This window comes from Meles meles, chromosome 2 (assembly GCF_922984935.1).
Source record: "Meles meles chromosome 2, mMelMel3.1 paternal haplotype, whole genome shotgun sequence".
NCBI classification, from domain to species: Eukaryota; Metazoa; Chordata; class Mammalia; order Carnivora; family Mustelidae; genus Meles; species Meles meles.
This window is the reverse complement of record NC_060067.1, coordinates 49,249,635-49,277,390: the sequence shown is the minus strand read 5'-3', so window position 1 is coordinate 49,277,390 and position 27,756 is coordinate 49,249,635. Positions and strand designations below refer to the sequence as shown.

The following is a 27,756-nucleotide window of genomic DNA, read 5'->3' as shown; positions in this document are numbered from 1 at the left end:
TGGAAGCAGACAGCAAACAGCCTCTGATATCCTACAGGATTCTGGGACTCTCTTTCTCTCCCAGGCAGGAGCTGTGCTCACCTCTTTTACTGAACTTCCTCCGGACTGAAATTGTGAACCTTGTCCACTCCTGATCACAGTTCTCTTCTCTCATTTAGGACACCCGGGGGCATCTTTCTTCCCCTTGCTCTCAAACAGACACATGAAAAGCAACTCAGCATCACCCCCTCCCAACCTAGAGGAACTGTCAAAAAAGAATTTGCAAACATCATACATTTGTCTCCTTTGCCTCAAATACACAGTCCATCTTCTGGGAATTGGGCCCAGGGGTGCATACGAAAAAAAGATGTTTGCTCTAGTCTGTTCATTTCATCTCTACAAGATAGGAGAAACTACAGGAAAAAAAGTCCAGCAACACAATACCCTGTTAAAGAAGTGCTCAATGTTCCACTAATAGAAATCATGTCATAACTGATTTCCTATTTCTAGATATTTTACCTTATTTCCAACTCTATTAAATGACACTTCAGGGAATATCTTAGACATGTATTTTGCACTCTTGCCTTAATATGTTTCATTGGAATATATTCTTAGAAGTGAAATTTATAGGTTGAAAGGTATACACATTTAAAGCCATGATAACTATTTCTGGGGTGCATGGGTGGCTTAGTTGATTAAGCGTCTGACTCTTGATTTCAGCTCAGGTCTCAGGGTTGTGAGTTCGAGCCCCACATTGGGCTCCACCCTGGGTGTGGAGCCTACTTAAAAAAAATAGAATAAAACAAAATAAAGTCATGACAACTATTTCTAATCTGCTCTCTAGAAATGTTATAGCAGTTTGTATGATTTCAGTTATCTTGGATATATATCTTGAAATGAAATTGAGGGTCATTTGGTAAATGTATATTTCACTTCTAGAGTATTTATCAAATGGTTATCCAGAGCAACTTTGTCACTTTATATCTCATCTGCAATGTACGAGGATTCCGATTTCCCTAGGTCCACATCAACACCTCTTATTATCTGTCTTTTACTATAGCTATACTAGCAGGTGAAGTGCGCTATCTCATTGTAGTTTTGATTTGCTGTTCCCTAATGATGAATGAGGTGCTCATGTGCTCTTTGGTCATTTGTATATCTTCTTTTAAAAACTATCTATTCAGATCCTGTGTCCATTTATCAAATGGATAGAGTTGGGTGTTCCTTATATATTCTGAAAACTAATTCCTTATTAAATATATGACTTGAAAACATTTCTCCCATTCTTTTCCCTTTCTCAGTAGTGTTCTTTGAAGCACAAAAGTTTTAAATCTTAATGAAACCCAATTAATTTATGTTTTCCTTGGTTGCTATGCTACTGGTTTCACATCTTAAGAAACCATTGCCCAATCCAAGGACAAGAGCATCTATCCCATGGGTCTTATTGCTTAAACACTTACATTTACGTCTTTGATTCATTTGGGGTTGTTTTTGTGTACAGTAGAAGGTAGGGATCCAACTTCATTCTTTTGCATATGGATATCCAGTTATTTCAGTACTATTTGTTGAAAAGACTGATCTTTCCCCCCACCAAGTTATTCTTGGCATCTTTGTCAAAAACTAATTGACCATAGATTGATTTATTTCTGAATTCTCAATTCTATTCTATTGACCTATATTCTATCCTATGACAGTACTACATAGTCTTAATCACAATAGTTTTGTAGTAATTTTTGAAATCAGACAGAGTATGTCCTTCAAATTTTTTCTTTTTGTTTTTTGGATTGTTTTGTATATTCTGGGTCCCTGGCATTTCCATATATATTTTCTACCATTAATTTGTGAAGTTCTTTCTATGTCGATAGTAGCCTTTTATTAAACATACTATTTTTTCTTGTTTATTGTTTTTTTCTTTTTAGTAATTTTAGTACTTAATTCATCTAATCTATTAACCTTTCACTCATTGTTTCAGGATTTGGCTATAGCTAACTTTTTGGAACATTACTAGTGTTTGCTCTGCTGAACATAAGCTAGTCCTTTAATCCTCCCATAGTTGATCACTATGAACTCAGACTCTACCTGAGTCATGATCTTGTTAGCTTCTTCTTATGTAAATAGTGCAAAAGATAAAAATGGCCAAAAATTATTTACTACTCCTCCCATCAAGAGATAGGGTCTACATGCCCTCCCCTTCAATTCAGGTGGGTTCTGTAACTGTTTTCATCAATAAAATATGGCAAAAGCTTACTCTGTGCCTTGGTGTAGGCATTAAAAGACTAGAAACATTCACTTCCTGGTCCTTGAAACATTCTCTGAGAGCCTTAAGCCACCATGTTAGAAATCTGACAGCCCTGAGATCACCATGCTCTCTGTGGGAGCCCCCAGCAGTGGGGGGGGGGGGGGGTGGTGTCCCAGCCTGCCAGTCATCTTCCAAGAAACCAGATGAGTGAAGACTTTCAAATCAGTCATCTACAAGCTAAAGCCACCAGGTGACCTCAGCTGACAATCAGATATAGAAGAATCATTCCACTTAGCGTGCCTGAATTCATAATCCACAAATTCGTAACATATAATTAAATGGTCTTTGTTTTGAGTTTGTCAGTAATTTGTTACACAGCAATAAAGAGCCAGCAGTTAGCCCGAGGTATTATCCACCCACATACTGGTAAGGTAGGTGGAGGGAAAAAAATGAAGCATGTAATCCTTTAAAGAAAACACTTCCCTTTTAAAAAGAGGAGGAAAAGTAGTGGGTGCAAATCAAACAAGGAAACTCTGTTAAGCTCTTGTCCTCTTTGCAGATTCTGAACAAGAGGTTAAGACTTGGGGCACCTGGGTGGCTCAGTGGGTTAAGCCTCTGCCTTCGGCTCAGGTCATGATCTCCAGGTCCTGGGATGGAGCCCCGCATCGGGCTCTCTGCTCAGCGGGGCGCCTGCTTCCTCTTCTCTCTCTCTGCCTGCCTCTCTGCCTACTTGTGATCTCTGTCCATCAAATAAATAAATAAAATCTTAAAAAGAAAAGATTATATGGGAGGTGGTGAGGTATAAAAAAGGTGAGGTTTTGAGGAGGTCAGATTAAGGTGGTGGATTCCTCCCTTCCTATGGTTAATCTCCCTGAATACTTCTCCCCCAGATTCTAGGAAGAAGATTGTTTTTAATCCCCATATTTCTAAGATTGAAGACATCTTAGGAAGAGTAGACTTGGGCTAAATTCTATGCTTGCTTTCAAAGCAGAAAGTACTTTAACTGCTTTGGCTGTTGGTGGAAATATAAAGATACAGTTGCTATGGAAAACAGTATGGCGGGTCCTCAAAAAGTCAAGTGTGGAATTATTTTATGATGCAGCAATTCTACTTCTGAGTATATATACCAAAGAACCGAAAGCAGGGTCTCAAGGAGGTGTTCGTATACGCACACTCAGCAACTTTCTTCACAACAGTCAAAAGGTGGAAACAACCCAGGTGTCCATGGATAAACAAAATATGTTACATACACAGGATGGGAAATTATTCAGCTTTAAAAGGGAAGGAAATTCTGGCACGTGCTACAACATGGATGAGCCTTAAGGCATTATGCTAAGTGAAATAAGTCTGTCAAGAAAGACAAATTTCATTTAATTCCAATTATATGAGGTAGGTAGAGTATGAAATTAATAGAAACAGAGAGCAAAATGGAGGTTTCCAGGGGCCAGGATGAGGGGTATATCAAGAATTATTGTTTAATGGGCACAACGATTTGGTTTTGCATAAAGAAAAAGTTCTGGAGATTGGTTACACAACAAGGTGAATATATTTAACACCATAAACCGAACACTTAAAAATGGTTAAAATGGCAGATTTTATGGGGCACCTGGGTGGCTCTGTCAGTTAAGCATCTGACTCTTGTTTTCCCTTCAGGTCATGATCTCAGAGTAGTGAGACAGAACCCCACATTGGGGTCTGCACTGAGCTTGGAGCCTGCTTGTGATTCTCTCTCACTCCCTCCCTCTGCCCCTCCCCCCAACACACGTGTTCTCTCTAAAAAAAAAAAAAAAGAAAGAAAAAGGCAAAGTTTGTGATATGTGCATTTTTCCCACAATTAAAAAAAAATGCTCCAGATTTTTTTCTAGTTGGAGGTTGGGGGCTGTAGATTTTGGAAAAACAGCTGCTCTGCTGGGAAGGCTAAATCTTCAGCAATTCCAAAGATCAATTGTCTTCATTGTACAAAGAACTTAAAGGGACTTGTTATTTATGGAACATCATTCAGAAATTATATATTTTTAGCTCCCAAGATTTAAATAATGGACACCAGTAGGAAGTTTTCTTGTAATTTAAAACTGATCTGTAAATATGCTTATGTTTCAAGAAAGTGTTTATGTTATACCACTAATTTGTAGTAGCAAATATTAGTGTGGCCCTGTGCCATGCTACATCCGTTAGGATGGGTTAGGTTACACTGTGACAATAACCAATCCCAAAATAAGTGCAATCTTACTTAAAATTAATTAGACTTTATTTCTCACTCATGCTACACAGGTTGGCTAGAGACTGTTTCAGCATGTTTTCTTTATCCTAAGAGCCAGGCTGATAGAGCTGCCAATATCTGGAACATTGTCAGCATCCTATTTAAAAAAAAAAAAAAAGGCATATATCCAAAGGTAACCAAACTGAAAAATTGGAGGGCACAATCCCCAAGATTGTCCTCACTTCTGACACCAACTGCAAGTTCAGAGCTTCCCCCAAATACCTTCAGGTTCAATAATTCACTACAAGAACTCAGAGAAGTCACTGAAAGCTTTTATGCTCACAGTTACAGTTTGCTACGGGGAGAGGATACCAATCAAAATCAGCTAAGGGAAGAGACACATAGGACAGAAACTGGGAAGTTTCCAGACACAAAGCTATGCTGTTCTCAGGATGCATTACCCTGCCAGCATCAATGTGTGATGATGCACTCAGAGTATTCCTGACCAAAGCAGCTTACCTGAGCTTCTGTGTCCACAGTTGTTATTGAGGTTAGAGAGGTACAATTAACTGAATGACTTAACGATTGATTGAACCATTGACTGATAACATGTGACCCAAAGTCCCCACCCTAAATCACATGCTTGGTCTTTCTGGGATGGCCAACCCCTGCCCTCACCAAAGACACTCCTATCAAGTAGGACATTGAGCCCCTCCTCGAAGCTGAGGGCAAAGGCCAGTCCTTTCTTCAGGAAAGGCTAAATTCTGTGCTATCCAGCATATGTCAAAACACACACTGCCTTTAAAGCTTCCACTCAGAAGGAACACGTGGCACTTCCTTTCACGTTCTTTTGGCTAAATCAAATCACAAGACCAAGCCCCACAACTTCAAAGGGGACAGGGAGATACATTCTTCCCCTAGATGATTAGATATAGGTGATTCGAGATCCAGTCTATCTGTAAGTATTTTTTTATTTTAGTTTTTTAATAAACATATAATGTATTATTAGCCCCAGGGGTACAGGTCTGTGAATCGCCAGGTGTACACACTTCACAGCACTCACCATAGCACATACCCTTCCCAATGTCCATAACCCCACCACCCTCTCCATACCCCCCTCCCCCTGGCAACCCTCAGTTTGTTTTGTGAGATTAAGAGTCTCTTATGGTTTGTCTTTCTCCTGATCCCATCTTGTTTCATTTATTCTTTTCCTAACCCCCAAACCCTCCACATTGCATCTCCACTTCCTCATATCAGGGAGATCATATGATAGTTGTCTTTCTCTGATTGACTTATTTCGCTAAGCATAATACCCTCTAGTTTCATCCACGTCGTCGCAAATGGCAAGATTTCATTCCTTTTGATGGTTGCACAGTATTCCATTTTATATATATATATGTATATGTATGTATGTATGTATGTATCACATCACATCTTCTTTATCCATTCATCTGTTGATAGACATCTAGATTCTTTCCATAGTTTGGTTATTGTGGACATTGCTGCTATGAACATTCGGGTGCATGTGCCCCTTAGGATCACTACATTTGTATCTTTAGGGTATATATCAAGTAGTGCAATTGCTAGGTTGTAGGGTATCTCTATTTTCAACTTTTTGAGGAACCTCCATGTTGTTTTCCAGCTTGCATTCCCACCAGCAAGCTGTTGCACCAGCTTGCATTCCCACCAACAGTGTAGGAGGGTTCCCCTTTCTCCACATCCTCTCCAACATCTGTCATTTCCTGACTTGTTAATTTTAGCCATTCTGACTGGTGTGAGGTAGTATCTCAGTGTGGTTTTGACTTGTATTTCCCTGATGCTGAGTGATATGGAGCACTTTTTCATGTGTCTGTTGGCCATCTGGATGTCTTTGTTGCAGAAATCTCTGTCCATGTCCTCTGCCCATTTCTTGATTGGATTATTTGTTCTTTGGGTGTTGAGTTTGATAAGCTCTTTATATCTGTAAGTATTTGTATGTGCATTGTTCACTTAATTCTCTCAACAATTCCTATTACTACCTCCACTTTTCAAAATAAAGAAACTGAGCCATTGTGAGGTTAAGTGACATGCCCCAAATCACACAGCCAAAAGGCCAGGGCTAGAAGTGTCTGGTTTTCAGCTCAGGCACTCCAGTTCCATAGCTTATGTTCTTTAAGAAAACAAAAGAGGGAAGGAGAAAAGTTCATATTTAAGAAATCAGAAAGAATCAAGAGGGATGCCTGGGTGGCTCAGTCAGTTAAGCGTCTGCCTTCTGCTCAGGTCATGATCCCAGGATCCTGGGATCCACTCCTGCATTGGACTCCCTGCTCAGTGGGGAATCTGCTTCTGCCTCTCCTCCCCAGCTCATGCTCTGTCTTGCTATCTCTGTTGCACCTCCGTCTCTCTCAAATAAATAAATAAAATATTTAAAACTAAAAGTATTTAAGAAATGAGAATAAACCTGAGGAAGGCAAATGAGGCTCACAGAGGATGATACTAATGTCCCAGGCACCAACTGGCACCAAAATTATCATCACGTCTCATAGGCTGCAATTTTTAGAAAAGCATGAATAGTGACAGAAGGAGGAATTGGCCACCAGGAGCATGGAGAGATACCAGCACAATAACTATCTTATCTCTCTACTAAAAAGATTTAGTACTAGAAAGCTGAAGTGAAGTCTCATATCCTTAAAATTCATTACAGCCATAAAAAGCACCACCATATTTTCATGAGCTATTAAAACAAACAGTTAAAAAATAAAGCCCAAAGAGAAAAAAAATAAAGCCCATTTGGTACCCAATAGCCTTCACAAGATCATATTTTTTCATGTATTTGTGAAGCAACAAAATTTGGCTAACTGTAATACATCTCCTTGTAACTGATTCTGCTTTCCATATTCTCTTTTGCGTCCTAAAATAAGAAGCTACAATTTCCCTAACCATACAATTTCCAAATTACACAGACTTGCAGCACCACATGAAATGCATTCTCTTCCTTTCTCCTCTTCACCTTTCTCAACTGATCTTTCATTTTAATAATTCTTGATGAAATCCTCCACAAACATAGAGTAACCTGGGCATGGGCATAAGAACAGTATAAAGGGAGAGTATTAACATTTATTTTGGCACCTATTATTTGCCCATCACATCACATGCTCTTTTATTTCACCTAATACTGGCCCTAACCTTTAAAGCAGGTGTTATTGCCCCATATTTCTGATAGGAAAGCCTCAGAGACATCAAGTCATTGACCCAAGATTGAACAGCTGTACAATAGCTGTAGCAGATATTGTTGATTGCTCATCAACCACTATCTCCCCCCTTTTTTTTGCACGTTGAATATGCTTCTCATTTAAAAAGTTGAAAATTCTGCATACACTTTATTTCAAACTTCTTTGCTACTAGGGCATGAGTATATGACAATCTAGCCAATAGGGCCTGAAGGAGAGTCTGCTGGGGATTTGAGGAAAGTTTTCTCCCTGATTAAAAAGTAAAATTCAGGGGTACCTGGGTGGCTCAGTCATTAAGTGTCTGTCTTTGGCTCAGGGCAGATCCTGGGATCGAGCCCTACATTGGGCTCCCTGCTTGACAGGTAGCCTGCTTCTCCTTCTCCCACTCCCCTTGCTTGTGTTCCCTCTCTCACTGTGTCTCTTCCTGTCAAATAAATAAATAAAATCTTTAAAAACAAACAAAAAAAAATCATAAGTAATAAAATTCACAGAGATGCCTGCCTTTGACTCAGGTCATGATATTGGGGTCCTGGGATGCAGCCCCATGTTGGGTTCCCTGCTCAGTGGGGAGTCTGCTTCTCTCTCTCCCCCTACCCTCCACTCGTGCTCTCTCTTTCAAATAAATACATAAACTCTTTTTAAAAAAATAATAAAATTCACAAAAATAACAAATATTAAATAAAATAAAGTTCATACACACAAGAAGGGCCCTCCTTCTCTCTACTTATTGTTTGTGGATGAGCACTTACAATGATGTGATACCTGGAGCTACAGCAGCCTTCTTGAGACTGAAGGTATAAACCTAATGTTGAGTACTCTAAAACCCTCTAAGGATGGTGGAAAGGAAGAGTTGTTTTTAATGACATCTTTGAAGCTCTTATTTAACTAACCCTGGCACCCCTGTACCTTAGGATTTAGAATGGTGCCTGATGCCTATTAGGTATTTAACAAAGCTCTATTGAATGAATAAATGAATGGCTTTAACTTTTCAAATTTGTCTTCAAAGAAGATAAAAGAAATAGCCACCCAAACTAATCTTCATCTACCCTGTAACTCAGCAATTTTAGGTATATATCCAAAAGAAATGAGTGGTATGTGTCTAAAACAGACATGTGGAAGTGTTCATAATACCTTCAAACTGGAAACAATTCAAATGTCCATCCACAGGAGAATGGGTAAGTAAATGTTGGAATATTCATTATTTGGAATACTATACAACAATATGAAAGAACAAGCTATTAATAAAATAGCATGAATGAATCTCACAGACATAATATGGAGTAAGAGCCATTGTACACACAAGAGTACATACCACATGATTCCATTAAATAAAGTTCAAATGAACCCATGGTGATAGAAATCAGTGGTTACCTCTGGGAGGTGGGAATGGTTATTGAGGGGTACAGAGCATGAAAGAATCCCCTATGGTGATAGAAATTGTTCTACATCTTGATCCGAATTGTGATTATAGAAGTTTATACACATGCAAAACTTCGTCAAGCTGTCCATTTCACATGTGTGCCCCTTACTGTATACACTATGCCTAATTTTTTCTTAAGGATAAAAAAGTTTTTTTTTTAAAGGAGGTATAGGCCATTTTTTAAAAAGATTTTATTTATTTATTTCAGACAGAGAAAAGGATGCCCAGCTAGCTCAGTCGGTAGAGCATGAGACTCTCATTTCAGACAGAGAGAGAGAGAGACAGAGCAAGCGCACAAGGAGGTGAGGGGGGGGAGTGGGGAGGGGCAGAGAGAGAAGCAGGTTCCTGGCTGAGTGGGGACCCCGATGTAGGGCTTGATCCCAGGACCCTGGGACCATGACCTAAGCTGAAGGCAGATGCTTAACTGACTGAGCCACCCAGGTGCCCATAGGAAACATTTTTTACTCAGTATTTGTTTAAGGATTATATTACTTTAAGTGCCTTACAAAATAACTTTCATAATAACACTATCAAGTTGGCATTGCTATCTATATACTACAGATGCAGATATGAGACTCAGAGAACTTAAGTTACTTTCCAAGGTCACACAGCTAATCAGTGTCAAAGCTGGTATTTGAATACAAATTCCCAAAGCCTGTGATCCTTTCTCTGTGTTACTATAAAATGTGCAGTCACCTGCATAGTCAACTTGCCAAGGTCATGGAAAGAATCATTGCTGTGACCCAGGAATACTCTTCCAGAATGTGGATTTTCCTATAGAAATTGCCTAAATAGAACAGAAAAGTCTTTATGTACAAAGATAGTCATTGCAGAATTTATAATAGTGAAAAACTGGAAACAACCTAATTATTCAACAGCGTATAATTAAGCAAATGATAATACATATATGCAGTGGACTATTATGCAGCCATTAGAAATCATGCTCAAGAAAGCTTATGATGTAATTTTCAATGGGGTGAAATGGAATAGAAATTGAATTTGCTTTAAGAATACAACCATGAAAAGCAAAAAATTTTTCACTTACGCCTGTAGAAAGAAAAAACCTGAAAGTGTTTGCATTTAAAGAACATTAACAATGTCTGCCTCTGAAGAATGTGATTTGGCAAGGTGGTTGTAGGATTTGGGGTGGGTGGAGGTTAGGAAGAGGACAGGGACTTTTTTTTTTTTTTGCCTTATAAACTCTGCATTTGATTTTTTACGATGAATATGCAGAATTTTATGATAAAATTATGACTCATTCAAAGCAGCTGGAAGGAAATTGTAAAATATTAACAATGTTGTCTTTGGATAATGGGATTTGAGAGATTTTTAATGTCTTTTTTCACTTTTCTATACTTTATAAAAATCCTCTGATGAGCGTATGTTTGCTTATATCCTAAAAAAATAAATGTATTTCAATGAGATGATGCATTTGAAAGCACTCTGTAATCTGCGAAGCAATTCAATTATAGGTGATTTTATAACTACCATAAAGCCTAGTAAATGCCGGCAATGCCATCTGTAAGAGCGGAGGGCAGGTCCTCTATCCTACTGCCCAGGCATTCAAGCATTGCCACAGCTGCCTCCTTCAGAAGGTGGAGGGAGGCTGAGCAAACCACCACTCTCCCACTCAGGACAATTGTAATGCTTAAGAGTCATTCTGGCAAAACCGCAGGCTTTAGTTTGGAATAACATTTCTTGGGGCTGTGCTTTCCACCCAGGCTGCATATTAGAATCACTTAGAATTGATTTTTAATTGTTTTAAATGTCCTATCCCCAGGGGCTGCAATGCAATGGTTTGGGGTGAGAGACCCAGGTACAGGTATTTCTAAGATGTATTTCAGGTAACGCTAATAAGCAGAGGGGAGAGGGATGCCATCCAGAAATGCTGTGGATACATTTCCTACCCAAGTGCAGAAAAGAGTTCTAAAACTCCTCTGGGAATGTTTAACTCTTTAACCAAAAAACCAGAAAAGCATTGCTTTCTTCAAACCGACCTGAGTTTGATTTTTTTTAAGTAAGAATTTTAATCCCTACTACTACTTTGACAGTTTATAAAGGGCACTCAAAAAGTTAATCTCATTTGATGATCTCATTGAATTATGATAATATATGTAAGCTGCTAACAGATGTAAGTAACTGCCTCCACAATTCTGGGAGGTAAGAGAGGCAGAAACCATTATTTACATTTTGCCGAGGAGGGAATGGAGCAGGAAGTGTTTAGAAGTTTCCCAAGTTCTAATAACAGATTTGGACCCAAGTACTCCTTCCTCCAACTACAACACGCTGGTTTTGAACTGCCAGTGACATTACACTGGAACAAAAGATTGGAAAAAGCCTTGCCTGCCTCCTTTCTCACTGCATCCCTAGAACATCGAAAGCAAAGTGAATGTATTGTGTGAGTGTATTTCTTGTGGGATTGTGACACCCTATAACAGTGATGAGAACAGAACCTGGACACATGAGAAAGTGCATATTGAATGAAAGAATAAATGACTCCAACTTCCAAGATAACACTATGCCCATTTGTCTTAGTCCTTTCAGAATGCTATTGCAAAATACTATGGACTGAGTGGCTTATAAACAGTAAGCATTTCTTTCTCACAATTCTGGAGGCTAGGAAGTCCAAGATCAAGGCTCTGGCAGATTCAGTGTCTGATGAAGGCTCACTTCACTCATAGATGGCAGACTTCTCCATGTAGCTTCACATGGCAGAAGGGGTGATGGAGTTCTCCAGGGTCTCATTCATGAGGACACTGATCCCATTTATGAGGGCTCTACCCCCATGACTTAATCACCTCCCAAAGGCCCCACCTCCTAATACCATCACATTGGTGGTTAGGACTTAACACGTGTAACTTGGAGGCACGTAAACATTCAGTCTACAGCACCATTTTACAGAGAGGTAACTTGAGACTCCAAGGGGAAAGATAACACGCCTGAGGTATCAGGACTTACAGGAGACAGACATGGAAGGAAAGAGAACTAAGGACAGCAAATTTTGTACTCTTTTTTTTTTTTTTTTAAGATTTTATATACTTATTTGTCAGACAGAGAGAGAGATAGAGAGAACACAAGAAGGGGAACGGCAGGCAGAGGGAGAAGCAGACTCCCCACAGAGCAGGGAGCCCAATGAGGACTAGATCCCAGGACCCTGGGATCATGACTGTGCTGAAGGCAGAGGCTTAACCCACTGAGCCACACAGTCATCCCCCAACTTTGTTCTTTTACCCACTATACTCAATTACCAACTGGTTATAGTTTTAAACACCAAGCCCTAAGGATCACAGCATTAAAGATAATTCAATGGCAACTCTACTCCAGATATTATAAACAGATATTATAACAGGAGGAATATTAAACAGGAGTTGGCGCAGTGATTTGCTATTATAGTGTTTTATTGAAAACAATTCATTTTACTTAAGATTTACTTCCAGAATCCTTAGTCTGACTAATGACAATATTCTGAAATGATTAAAAAAAAAGATTTTGCTTCCTGAAAAATTCACATAATATAGTATGTGACAGATCACCAGAGTCATATATTTATATCCACAATTACTAGATACAAATAAAAGAGCGCTGGAGAAAGGATTTCATATATGCTTTTAATCAGGAAAGAAAAGACCTCTCTAATCAATGTCTTGCAAAATCTCTCCAATCAATGTCTCGCAAAATTAGCCAAAATCCTAAACTGAAGCTCAAATAATTGAAAAATGAAATGATCCATCTACTCATGACAAGGAGATTGAAGTCTTAGAAAAAATGTTGAATGTATGTATGGATGAAAAGGACTGACACTGCCATTTGGTAATTGGCTAAATAACAGTCATAAACAAATGGAAGAAATAACTAAGTTGAGAGCAGAAGTCACAATGTTCCCAATCATTGTCAAGAGGCCACAACACATTCATCCAGAATTTTGATGTAGAATAGAGTTGACAATGGTAAAAGGTATTATTATTCATCCATCCATTGTCTATCTGTCTAGTCATCCAATCATCCATCCATAGGTTTAACCACATCAAGTTGCCATTATTTGATCTTTTTTTTACTTAAAAAGAGACAATTTCATGTAGTTCAACATAAAATATTCAGCTAATACTTGTTGAATATACTACTATATTCAATGCATTCTGCAATATTTGGGGAGTAACAGTTGAATGAGAAATACACTCCATCCCTGCAAAACTCCAGTGGGAGAAATACATACCAACAACTATTTATAAGAGAGTTATGAATGTACAAAGTACTATGAGATTATACTGATATATATGCACAGGAAGAACATAGAGCAAATTGTCAGTAGGGACATAATTGGTGGGAGTTTATAAAATTATTTTTCCATTTCCTTATTTCCATTTTAAAACTTTTTATGCAATGAACATGCATTATTTTGTTCACTGGAAGTTCTTGAAAATCTACCATGAAGGTTGCAGAATTGATGGCTATTAATAAATATGTAAAAGGATTTAAAAGTTGTCTTTCTCCGATTGACTTATTTCACTAAGCATGATAACTATCATATGATCTCCCTGATATGAGGACGTGGAGATGCAACATTGGGGTTAGGGGGATAGGAGAAGAATAAATGAAACAAGATGGGATTGGGAGGGAGACAAACCATAAATGACTCTTAATCTCACAAAACAAACTGCTGTTGCTGGGGGGAGGTGGGGATGGGAGAGGGGGAGAGGGTTATGGACATTGGGGAGGGTATGTGCTATCGTGAGTGTTGTGAAGTGTTTAAACCTAGTGATTCACAGACCTGTACCCCTGGGGATAAAAATACAGTATATGTTTATTAAAAAAAAAAAGAAAGAAAGAAAGGATGAATACCCAACTTTTGTAGCAACATGGACGGGACTGGAAGTGATTATGCTGAGTGAAATAAGTCAAGCAGAGAGAGTCAAGTATCATATGGTTTCACTTATTTGTGGAGCATAACAAATGACATGGAGGACATTGGGAGATGGAGAGGAGAAGGAAGTTGAGGGAAATTGGAAGGGGAGGTGAACCATAAGAGACTATAGACTCTGAAAAACAACCTGAGGGTTTTGAAGGGGCGGGGGTGGGAGGTTGGGGGAACCAGGTGGTGGGTAGTAGGGAGGGCACGTATTGCATGGAGCACTGGGTGTTGTGCAAAAACAATGAATACTGTTTTGCTGAAAAAATAAATTAATTAATTAAAAAAAATTAAAAAAAGGATTTAAAAGTTAAAACAAATGAAGCAACCTAAGTAAAACAAATGAATGAGAGACTGAATATATAAACAGTGACCAGACCATATATAAAAACAGACTCTGACCCACAACCTGCAGCAATCAGCCTGGGAAACCAACCTATTACCTATAGTAACTAGGCCAGGAAGCCAACCTTCTATCTGTAAGTCAGACCACTATTTTTATCAACCAGCCATTAAGCTAGACAATAATCTCTGTAAAAATTGACCCCAAACAGCCAGGACTTGATTAGTAAGTTAACTTCTTTAATTTTTTAATTTTGGATCAGCCAAAGATAGCCCAATACATAGAATGCCCCTAACCAGTCACATAGAACACCCCCTTTTAGTCAGCCCACCTCCAGCTTCCCCAAGTCAACACCCTCTAATTAGGACATACCTGAAGCCTTCCGTTTGTTTCGCTATAAAACTTTCCTGCTCCTCTGCCTGCCTTTCAGTCTCTGCCAAAATGCGAGTGATGATGGCTGACTCCTTTGCTGTTGCAGGCTCTAAATAAAGACACCTTGCCTGTTCTCACTTGGTTTGTCTTCATTTATTCTGCAGAAGAAAAAGAAAAAATAAACTCAGGAATGAGCTTAGCACAAAATTCAAATGACAAAGGTAACAAAGGCATATGCATGTATGAGAAATGAGCATTATAGTAACTCTTCACACCCACTAACCATAGGAACTAGCTGGGTTCTTATTAGGCCCCAAGAACATGGAGACATTTTATTTCTTTGTATTTCCTTCTTCATACCCTCTTCCATTATGGTTTACCTCCAACCCCTTAACCTGGAAAGGAAAATCCAAAGCCACGAAATGCCGCTGCTGTTTTTCGATCTTTGAAGGCTGAATCAGAATCAGAAAGACCTAGGAACCGAATTTAATCACTAAAATATCAACTCCTTGAGGGAAGCGAGCATGTCCGTTCAGCTCAGTTGAACAACTGAAATAAACATGTGGATGCAACCAGAGCCTAAGCACCACAAGGAACCTGCTAAGAAGACAACTCACATGACTAGGTCATTTCAAAAACCTATCTTACTTCCCTGAAGTCCCGAAACCAAGGCATAGTCAGAGGAAACCAAGGCATAGTCAGAGAAAACCAATGATCCAACACACCAAATGTAGCCCAAACAGACTAGCCACACAGGAGCCGGAGATTGGGGTCATCACTCCCTAGTAATTTGTCCTATGATGTTCACTGCTTAGTTGGATACAGCTGCATTTCTAAACTCTATCTTTCTCTCATGCTCACTGGATAGTAAACATGAATCGCTATTAATAATAATTTTCCACTGCACGTCCGGAATAATCCATCCAGAGAAAATTGGAACTTCTTCTTTGCTGAGGTCCAGTCCCATCAATTTGAGGCTCATTTTATAGAAAGGCCATTGAGCAAAATTAATGTACCCAAACAAATAGAGTTTGTCCTTGTAACTGATTCAGAGTATGACAGGAAACAAAAGGGCTGCTTTAATGGCCTCCTCTGGGAAATTTATTTTCAGAACATTGAGTTATTTTCTTCTACTCTACCAGATTACATTAAAATCTTTATAAAAAAAAAGAAGAAGAAGAAGAAGAAGAAAGGAAGAAAAATAAAATGTAGTTGTCTATTTTCATAGAAATCACTTTGAGATCTAGCTTCATTTATATTCACTTGTTATTGTCCAAGTCAAGTAATGTTATAATCTCAGGATTATTTTATTTCTTTCCATTTTCCATTTTTTCCCATTTTCTTCACACTGCCCCCAGATGTTTTACTCCCAGCCTCTTAACCCAAAAATGCATTTGCCATGTTCCAGAAATGAGGGCACCTGAGCCACTTTAAAATACTTCCATATTTAGCCATGAGATAGTACTTTGGACCATTACCTGAAAACTCTGGTCATCTCTTTTCTGCTGTATTGGAAAGGTCAGTGAAGATATCTGCCTCACTCTCAGTCACTGGAAAAGAAAAAAAAAAATGCCCCCTTGTAGTCTCTGGAATGTTCTAAGCTACATGATCTGCCTGCCTCCAGACCTCCTCCATTACAACCGACAGGACCTAAAAGCAGCCCATTCATGGGCTAACCTTTGAAGTGATGAAGCATGAAAACCTATCCAAACAGGAAAGATAGTAACAAAAGAAGCCAACCAGAGTGCCCTGTTGGAAACTAGATTTAGAAAATACAAAGCGAGAGTTGGCTGGGTGGCAGGAAGTGACTCTGAAAACTTGCAAGGAGAAAGCATGAGTGAGCCCATTGTACTCATAAGCAGTGGCCACGAGGTCAGGAAAGAAGTACCAGATGAGCAGTCAGTGGTTAGCAGGAAAAGGACAGATGAGACGGGGCAGTGCTGAATTAGGATAATGGCAGAGAACTGGTGACCCCTTGTTGCTGGGGGGTGGGGGTGGGGGGTAAGAGAGAAGCTACTTCCTGGCCAGGTTTCTCTCAAGTTCAGCTGGACGGTAGTTTCTGTCACATGAGCTTCCTATTATCATGTGTAGGCTTTTTAAAAATCCCACAAAATCCTATTGCAGGAACCTGAGTGTGCATCTTTTTTAATACAAAAGAGCTGGACACACTCACTCCTGTAAATACAAAACTTTGTCACATATTGTGGACCTTAACCTCCCCCACACAAAGAGGAGGAGCGCATGCATGAAATTGTAGCCAGGCGGTCTAATCTAGCTCTGTTACTGATTGGTGGGGTAATCCTGAATAAGGTGTTTTTCACCTCTAAACTTATTATTTCAACCATAAAATGGAGTTGGACCAGATATGTTCCCTTGGTAGCTATTTACTGAGCACCTGCTATGTGGCAAGTTCTATCTAACTGATGGGGCAAGACAGTGAACTAAGCACAGTTTTTGTTCTTTAGGCTTATGTTCTAGTTGGTAAATGGGTAAACAGTTTATTACAAAATTGGGTATTAGTGTTAATTAGAGAGTTTATTTGGATTGGGGAAGGAGGGCCCCAAAGAAGTTTTCCCAGGGAAATTGAGACCTGGAAGAAGGAGTGGGTATGTTCTAGCTAGATGGGAGGAGAAGAATGGTCAATGTGTCCACCTGGTTAGACTGTAGTGCCCAGTTATTTAATCAAGCACTAGTCTAGGCATGGCTGTGAAGTACTTGGGAGATATGGTTCACATCTATAATCAGTTCATTTTAAATGAAAGAGATCACTCTCCATAAGGTGGGTGGGTCTCATCCAATCAATTGAAAAGAAATTCAAGACTACAGCATCATCAACTCCTCTCTGAGTTTCCAACATGATGGCCTGACCTACAAAATTTTGAACTTGCCAGCCCCCACAATCACATGAGCCAGTTCCTCAAAATAAATCTTTTATATCCCATTGGTTCTGTTTCTTTGGAGAACCTTGACTGATACAATCCATGTACAGGCATAGGCATAAGCCCTGAGAGAGGAAACCAGAAGGATGGGTTACAGAAAGTGGGGAAGGGAAATGTCCAGAGCTTGCAAAGCTTTGTCAACTCAAACAAGATTTTTGGATCACATTCTAAGTATCTAATTACATTCTAAGTGAAGCCACTGAAGCTTTCTGCAGAGGAGGAACATAATTACAAATGCAAGTTGAGAAGATAACTCTGCCAGCTCTACATAAGAGAGACGTGGAGTGTAAGTTCTGGCGGACACATTCTGTGGCTGGTATCTTTTCCTCCCTTACCTCTTACCAACAGAATTATAATTTAGTCTGGTGTCCATCTCTTCAAGGTGACTCAGGAAAAGTGGGATCACATTCCCAACTCCAAGGATAAATTATGATTGTCCAAGTCAGTACAATGGTCTCATTCTCCTTGTTGGTCATTGGTTCCACTGTTGGCATGTGAACCAGTTCTCAGCAAGGAGTTTTGAGGGGAGGTCTATCACAGGAGACTTATGGGAAAGGTATTTTCACTTGTAGGATTGCACTAGGGGACAATCTCTTCCTGTAGATATGGCCATGTCTGGGTATGAACATGCCTACAACACTGTCTAGCCATGTTCACCCATAAGGGTAGCAGCCTGAGAGTAAAGCCAACAAACTAAGTATGAGCTGAAATGGTAAAGAACCTGGGTCTCTGGTGACAGTGATGGGCCCCTGAGTCAACCACCTCCCAAAGTTGCTCACTTGCTGGCCTTCCTCCTTTGCAAGATAATGAATTTCTTTTAAACCAGTTTGCTTTGGGATTTCTGTTTTTCCTTTCCATGACACCTTAAATATTTTGGGGGTTAGAGCAGAAATAAGAGTCTAGTTAAGAGACTATTGGAGTGGCCAAGACAGAGATGATGATGATTTGGATGGGGCTGGGAGTGATGAAAGGAAAGAGAAGTTGATGACTTAGGAGATATTCCAAAAGTAGAATCAACGGGGTGAAGAGCAGGTGGATGGAGAGATGGATAGATTAAATCCTTAGGAAAGTGCCATCCATGTTAAGAATGACTGTCTTGGTCCATTTGGCCGGCTCTAACAGAAATATCACATGCTGGGTGGCTTATAAACAATAGAAATTTATTTCTCATACTTGAGGAGGCTGGGAAGTCCAATTAATGGCACCAGAAGATTTGGTGTGTGGTGAAAGCCTGCTTCCTGATTCAGAGGAGCCAACTTTTTGCTGGGTCCTCATGTGGTGAAAGGGGACACCAGAGCTCTTAGGGACTTTTTTATAAGGATACTAAATCCTTTAATGAGAGCTCCAAACTCATGACCTAATTACCTCTCAAAGGCCGCACCTCCAAATACCATCCCAATAGGGATTAGATATCATCGTATAAATTTTGGCAGGACACATTTAGCCTATGCTAATTTCTTAATAGCTTATTATGACATTTGAAAATTTTTGGGGGCCAGAAATGATTGCACTTGAACTTCTGAGGTTCTCTTGCATCTACTTCATTGGCCAAAAATACTAACTCTGAGATAAAAGTTAAAAATAGTATCAGCACGTGAATTTCTTTGTTAATCTACGTTAGTGTCCAGAAGTCTAACTGGGAGTAGAAAGGACTGTGCAGCCACTCTCAAGTGTTTCCTCAGAGCCAAGAGTGACCATTTCCAAAGAGCCAGAGTTTCTCGAACAAATAAACTTATCTTTTATTCTGAGGCCAACTTAAAGAGAAAGCCTAGTAGAGGAGCTACTTCTAGAAGGGGGTGGCTGGAGGTCATTTAGTGTAGGTGGGGCATCTTCATGGATGGCTTGGACAGGTTTGGGTATGTTTACAAGCATATGGATCCTGTCCCCTTCTTAGCCTTTGATTACACCGGGATCCTGGCAGGTGGGCCTGTCATATACTCAGTGAGGAGGGGACCACCTGAGGAAGCTCAGAGCACATTTGAAATGTCCCCCAAAATGAATGGAACCACATTCAGCTTGTGGTGTTTCATAGGCAGATTTTCTGGCAAGTTTCCTGCAACAAAAATTTTTCATAGTGAAGTTTAGAATCATGATATTTTCATCTAAGGGGGGAAAAAAAGCACAAATCTGGTCACATGCAGGAAGCAGTTTTGCTTTGGCTCACTTTGTTTTGTGACGACTTTTTAGGTTGGTTAATGTTTTCCTTTTTTGTAAAACTGTACTTATATACATACCAAGGCTTTGATGGGAGAACCTGCCATCTGATAATAACAGGTGCAAGTTATTGTGATGGCATTTTACAGCAGAATGCACAGCTCCCCTCGACTCTCCCACCCCCAAAATTCGTGTCCATTCAAAACCTCAGAATGCGACCTTATTTGGAAATAGGGTCTTTGCAGATATAATTAGTTGAGATAAGGTCATACTGGATAGCCAAGGTTCCAAATCTAATGACTGGTGTTCTTATAAGAGAAGACACACAAAGATACACAGAGAGAAGGCTGAGTGACTTTGGAGCAGAGATTGGAGCAATGGGTTTATAGGCCAAGGCTGTTGGGAGTTACTGGAAGCTGGAAGAGGCAAGGAAGAGCCTTTGGAGGGAGTGTGGCCCTACCAACGCCTTGGTTTCCAAGTTCAGGCCCCCACTGTTGGAAAATGACTGTTGTTTAAACCACCCAGTTTGGGATAATTTGTAAGGACAGCCCCAGGAAATGAATACAGGCTTCAAAGCCTGAGCCGCAGACTCTCTGGAGGCCTGCACCTGTCACCTATTTCTTTCTCTCTGTTCAGAACTTAAGGATTTGACCTATTTTCCTTTTCTTTCAGCACCTGTTGTCACCCACTCACCTGCTCTCCCCCAAGCCTAGCAGAGGGGGTGTGGGGGCAACCAGTGTGCCCAGCTCCCTATTTTCCTACTGACAAGTTCATAGCCCTCTCCTTATTTTCAGTGTTTTTTATTCTTTACTTCAGACAAACAGGCAACCACAGAATTAAGAATCCTGGGGAAATGACAATGTTTATAAAATTTGTTAAACCACAGCCCTGCTCTCTTGTTCTTGGATTTATCTAGCACCTGCAATTAAACTGGCATTTGGGGATTTTAGCTTTCTATCTGTTGAAATAAAAACAAAATTTGAGTTTTACACATCTATATAGTTATCAAGTATCTTAAAAATTTCCTAATATAAGCTGCACAAACTGGATGTACCAGTGCATTTTAATGAACTACATGCATTTTTTTAAAGATTTTATTTATTTACTTGATAGATAGAGATTACAAGTAGTCAGAGAGGCAGGCAGAGAGAGAGGAGGAAGCAGGCTCCCCGCTGAGCAGAGAGCCTGATGCGGGGCTCGATCCCAGGACCCTGAGACCAGGACCCTGAGACTATGACCCTGAGACTATGACCCTGAGACCATGACCTGAGCAGAAGGCAGAGGCTTTAACCCACTGAGCCACCCAGGCGCCCATGCATTTTTAACCACCACCACAGCTTTGCATCCCATAACCCATCCCCCTCCTCATCCCAAACCAGGATTTTGGAAAAGCAGATCTGACAACTCTTTTCTTAACTGCCTTTTGAGTTAGTCTGAGGAACTAGGCTTATGTCTTTTTTGTTCATTCTGGAGCATGGGGCTGACCAATTCCCTCCCTCTTTTCTTGCTGAGATGTATCCTTCACTTCAGGAGCTCCTCTTCTCATTTGGCCATTGTGATTATCACTGAAAACGTCATGATGGCCCTTGGCTGACATCTGAGAACTTGGTTTTAGGAGAGTTCCCACCATTCCTGGTAAGAGGGATTCACTGTATCCAAACTGCTTGCAGAAACAATATGATTTATGCTGAACACTTTCTTTGCTTTTAGGGATCTGGAGCTTCGTTTTGTTTTTTTTTTTTTTTTTTTTGTTTGTTTGTTTTTTTTACTTAATTTATTTATTTTTATTTGCTTATTTACAGCATAACAGTGTTCATTGTTTTGGCATCACACCCAGTGCTCCATGCAGTACGTGCCCTCCCTATTACCCACCACCTGGTTCCTCAACCTCCCACCCCACCCCACCCCCTCCCGCCGCCCCTTCATAACCCTCTGGTTGTTTTTCAGAGTCCATAGTCTCTCATGGTTCATCTCCCCTTCCAGTTTCCCTCAACTCCCTCTCCTCTCCATCTCCCCATGTCCTCCATGTTATTTGTTATGCTCCACAAATAAGTGAGACCATATGATACTTGACTCTCTCTGCTTGACTTATTTCGCTCAGCATAATTTCTTCCAGTCCTGTCCATGTTGCTACAAAAGTTGGGTATTCGTCCTTTCTGATGGAGGCATAATACTCCATTGTGTATATGGACCACATCTTCCTTATCCATTCATCCGTTGAAGGGCATCTTGGTTCTTTCTACAGTTTGGCGACCGTAGCCATTGCTGCAATAAACATTGGGGTACAAATGGCCCTTCTTTTCACTACATCTGTATCTTTGGGGTAAATACCCAGCAGTGCAATTGCAGGGTCATAGGGAAGCTCTATTTTTAATTTCTTCAGGAATCTCCACACTGTTCTCCAAAGTGGCTGCACTAACTTGCATTCCCACCAACAGAGGAACTACAGAACACTCATGAAAGAAATTGAAGAAGACACAAAAACTACAGAACACTCATGAAAGAAATTGAAGAAGACACAAAAAGATGGAAGACTGTTCCATGCTCTTGGATTGGAAGAATAAACATTGTTAAAATGTCTATACTGCCTAGAGCAATCTATACTTTTAATGCCATTCCGATCAAAATTCCACCGATATTTTTCAAAGAGCTGGAGCAAATAATCCTAAAATTTGTATGGAGTCAGAAGAGACCCCGAATTGCTAAGGAAATGTTGAAAAACAAAAACAAAACTGGCGGCATCACGTTACCCGATTTCAAGCTTTACTACAAAGCTGTGATCACCAAGACAGCGTGGTACTGGCATAAAAACAGACACATAGACCAGTGGAACAGAGTGGAGAGCCCAGATATGGACCCTCAACTCTATGGTCAAATAATCTTCGACAAAACAGGAAAAAATATTCAATGGAAAAAAGACAGTCTCTTCAATAAATGGTGCTGGGAAAACTGGACAGCGATATGTAGAAGAATGAAACTCGACCATTCTCTTACACCGTTCACAAAGATAAACTCGAAATGGATAAAAGACCTCAACGTGAGACAGGAATCTATCAGAATCCTAGAGGAGAACATAGGCAGTAACCTCTTCGATATCAGCCACAGCAACTTCTTTCAAGATAAGTCTCCAAAGGCCAAGGAAACAAAAGCAAAAATGAACTTTTGGGACTTCATCAAGATCAAAAGCTTCTGCACAGCAAAGGAAACAGTCAACAAAACAAAGAGGCAACCCACGGAATGGGAGAAGATATTTGTAAATGACAGTACAGACAAAAGGTTGATATCCAGGATCTACAAAGAACTTCTCAAACTCAACACACACAACACAGATAATCATATCAAAAAATGGGCAGAAGATATGAACAGACACTTCTCCAACGAAGACATACAAATGGCTATCAGACACATGAAAAAATGTTCATCATCACTAGCCATCAGGGAGATTCAAATTAAAACAACATTGAGATACCACCTAACACCAGTTAGAATGGCCAAAATTAGCAAGACAGGAAACAACGTGTGCTGGAGAGGATGTGGAGAAAGGGGAACCCTCTTACACTGTTTTGTTTTTTTTTAAGATTTCGTTTATTCGACAGAGATCACAAGTAGGCAGAGAGGCAGGTGGAGAGAGAGGAAGGGAAGCAGGCTCCCTGCAGAGCCGAGAGCCCGATGTGGGACTCGATTCCAGAACCCTGAGATCATGACCTGAGCTGAAGGCAGAGGCTTTAACCCACTTAGCCACCCAGGTGCCCCAGGGATCTGGAGTTTTGATGGATGCTAGGCAGAGGGTACCTCTATGACCAGCCCCAATTAAAAACCCTGGGTCTGAGTCTCTAATGGGGTTTCCTCATAGATAATATTTCACAAATGTTGTCATGACTTATAGTTTAGAGAAGGTGTGAGGATCCTGTGTGATTCCACTGGGAGAGAGCTCTTGGAAGTGAGTGCCTGGTTTCCTCTACACTTCACCCCATGTACCTTTTTCCTTTCTTAATTCTGCTTTGTATCCTTTCACTATTATAAGTCACGATGAATATAATTATATACTGAGCCCTGTGAATCCTCCTAGTGAATCATCAAAATGGGGGGGGGGTGCTCTTGGGAACCTCCAACGCAAATTATCTTGGTGATATTTGGAGAGCAGATATCAGTGCCATCAAAGAGGAGTTGGGGGTGATGGTTTCTACTACAAAATCCATTTACAGAATTCTTTTCAATACAATTTGACTCGTTCATTCACTTGTTCATTAATTTCTGAGACTTTTGTCAAACACACTCTATGTTCTGGTCACCCTCCTAGTGGGAACTAGAGGAGGAGAGAGAGAACTACGGAGAAGAGAACAGCACATTTCTCCTTGCAAGGGGCTCACATCTTCGTGGTACCTTCAAATAGGGAAATAATCCAACTTCAGTAGGAGAGGATTCCATCAGATTTCAGAGCAAGGGTTTGGGGAGAATGCAAGGCAGAGACATAATGATCTCTGTTTAGGAAACTAGGGACAGTATTCCAAAGGAATTGACATTAAACTAGAATTTAGATGCCAGGTAGATGTTAATCCAGTGAAGAAGAGGGTAAGGATATTTTGACAGCAGGACAGACACAGAGACATGAAATATTCTAGATTCTAGAAAGAGGGAGAAGTTCCGGATGGCTATAGGTGGGATGAGGTAAAAGATAAGGCTTATGTCAGAGGCTAGAGCTCAGTCTTTGGGAGGAATTACATGCCATAGAAAATTGTTAGTTTGTGTTTTGACAAGCAACGGGATAGCATTAGAGATTAGTGACAATGATCAAAACTGTGATTCCAAAAGAACTTTCCATTGGTATCCTAAGTGAAGGTAGGCTGCATAATAGAGTGGCTTAAGAAGATGAAGCCAGACCACCTGTCTTCGGTGTTAACTCTGCCATTTATGTGTGGGTGATGTGGGACAGAGTACTTAACCTTTATATGCCTTAGTTTTTCCATGGGCAGAGAGGGGATAATAAGAATCCTTGCCTCTGTAAGTTGTTGTGAGGGTGCATATGTTAATAAACTCAAAGCACCTGGAACAGCAGCTGACTTTCAGGAAACTGTAGCCTTCATTAATATTGCATTAAACTAGCATTTTATTTATACATAAGTTTTTGAGGACAGATTCTGTTTAAAGCAAGATCCAATATTAGTGTAAGATAAATTTTGAAAATGACAGGAAACTGGGAATTAAGTTTTCCTTAAATATACCTGTATTCTAATTACAACATGCACATGTAAATGTTGAAGTAGAGCAGAATACAGATCGAAGGGCTTACCTAGAAGATCTCTGTGTTTTCTCAATGTAACAACAGATTCCCCATGAAGCAGAAGTCCACTGCAGCTAGATCAACAAAGCGAAAAACAGATGACCAACATGTGGCTATTACCAAATTGACTCCAACAGTAGTGTTCTCTGTTTTCTGCATTTACTGATTGCATAACAGTTGAACCACAACCTTTAGAATCACATCTAATTAAAACTTTTGCCTTAGTCAAATAGTTCTTGTTGTTTTTCCCCCCACTGCTATAAAAACTTTGTATGCCCTAAAACCATTTTGAACATAATTTTTTGGTTAAAAAAATTCAAATAGTGTGAAAAGTATACAGAAGTCGAAGCTCCAGAATTGCTTCTTTTTTTTCCCCTCCGACTTTCCATACAGAAAGCATTTAGTATATTTGGGAGATTCTCCCAACAGCCTAATAGCTATCACTATCACACTCAATTCTATCAAGATTCTTCTGGTGTGCTTGACTATTGTACTTGTTTCTTCTGGCTGTTGGCATTCCTTGGCTTCCCTGGCTTGTGGCCACATCACCCAGTCTGTGTCTCATCTTCACATCTGTTCCCTTTTGTCTTCTCTCTCAAACCTCCCTCTGTCTGTCATTGCATTTAAAGCCAACCGAGATAATCTAGGATAATCTAGGATAATCTCATCCCAAGATTCTTAACTTAATCACATTTGCGAAGACTTTTTTTTTCAAATAAAATAATGTTCACAGTTTCCAGGTATTTGATGTGGGCATATCTTTTGGGGGAACCACCATTCAACCCACTACAACTACCTTAGGTAAGATAGCACCTACCCATTCACACCACCATCATTCTGCATTCCTCACCCTGCATTGTCCTTTTTCATTACATGTGTTACCATTTTATGTGCTAAATCCTCTTCATTACCTGTTATTGTTTATCTCCCCCATGAGAATGGAAGCTTCTTGAGAACAGAGATGTGTTCACTCCTCTCACTCTAGCCCTAGAAGAACACCTGTCACTTAGTAGGGGAGTAAGTTTTATTGAATGAATGAATGGAGAAACTAGGACATTTTGAATCTGTATTTGCTCAGTAAGTATGGTTTTCAACTTAGACTGGGGAGCCTTAAAAGAAAGAGGGCTGCTGATGGAGCCCAACCAGTAGCAACAAGCCACTCATGGTCCTGACACTTGTGTAGAGAGAAAAGTAGATCTCCTGCCCACCTCAATCTCTAATTTCTCATTCCTTTTTCAGAGGCAACCATGGTTATCACTTTTCTGTGTATATTTCTAAAAACATTCAATGCATGTATACATACTTAAGATTAATCTTCAACAGTATTTTAGAGTTATGTGTTCTGTTCACTTATTAGAAGAATCAAACTTTTGTTTAAAATCCTTTAAGCTATCCTTAAAATACCTTTAAGCAGGAGCCTGTGTGGCTCAGTTCGTTAAGCGGCTGCCTGTGGCTCAGGTCATGGTCCCAGGGTCCTGGGATCCAGCCCCGCATCACGCTCCCTGCTCATGGAGAGCCTGCTTCTCCCTCTCCCTCTGCCTGCCACTCTGCTTACTTGTACTCTCTCTTTCTCTGTCAAATAAATTAATTAATTTTAAAAATACCTTTAAGTAAAAGCTGTTATCCTTTTTGAGAGAGCTATGGACTCAATGAATTTCCAATTCAATCCAAGCTCTCTTCAGACCCACAAAGCTCAGCTTCATAAATGCCCTAAGTCTCTAATCTCATCTTTTGCTATTCTCCACCCTGGGTTCTAGCCAGAGAACAGAGGGGCGGTCAGAACCTTCAGCAAAAGGGTGAAAATTTCGGCATGAGATTTGTAATGAAAGGCAACACAATAAAGACCTAGACTACCTTTTGAACCCAGTATCTTATTTCTCTCTCTCACCACCACCACTCACTCTGTTCTCTCTTTGGCACCTAAATCACAACAGGCACTCCTCAGGGTCTTTGCTCAAGTTGCCTCTTACGCCAGGATTTCTCTTTCCCCCATTTTTTTCATAAACAGCTATTTCTCAGCCTCCAAGTCTCCTTCTAAATGTCATCTGCCCTTGGGGCACCTGAGTGGCTCAATCATCACTGAACATCACTCAACAGCAGTTGAGCATCTGCTTTCAGCTCAGGTTGTGATCCTGGGGTCCTGGCATCGAGCCCCACAAGAGCTCAGTGAAGATTCTGCTTCTCCCTCACTCATGCACTCTCTCTCTCAAATAAATAAAACCTTAAAAAAAAACAACAACAACAACTAAATATCATCTGCCTTGAGGGCTCTCCCTTTCATCCATTTGCCCAGCAAAAGACAACAGCTGGATTGCTGAAGGAAATGTCAGAAATTTCAGGAGGAATTTTACTCCAGTGAAGTCTCTCCCCTACTCCTAGATTCTCTTTCTTAACCTCCTTTCCTGATCTTTGCCCCTCTTACATGAATTCATGGCAGTCTCCACATGGTACTTAGTGTACTGTATTGTATTTGCTTGTTTATCTGTCTGTAAGTTCCATGTCCTTGTAATCTCCATGAGGGGAAGAACCTTGACCTCCTTGCAGAGATCTTTGTGTTCTACAAATTACAGAATATGAGGGAGTCATGGGATCCCCCAAATTTGTAGACAGTTGGTCATAAATGCAAGTGGCCTGGGGGCCCCCTGAAATATGGCTGGCTTCTGAAGTGAGAGCAGGTTTACAGAGGACTGACCCCTTAAGTTACGGGATCTGTG

General features: G+C 40.2%; 1 long non-coding RNA gene across 1 annotated transcript in view; it reads right to left on the bottom strand.

Moving 5' to 3' along the window:
- Positions 1–27,756, bottom strand: part of LOC123930235 — a 40,452-nt gene that overhangs the window by 10,993 nt on the left and 1,703 nt on the right. The window contains exon 2 of the long non-coding RNA XR_006816017.1: positions 14,669–14,826. This is a non-coding gene — a long non-coding RNA (uncharacterized LOC123930235). The remainder of the gene's footprint in view (positions 1–14,668; positions 14,827–27,756) is intronic.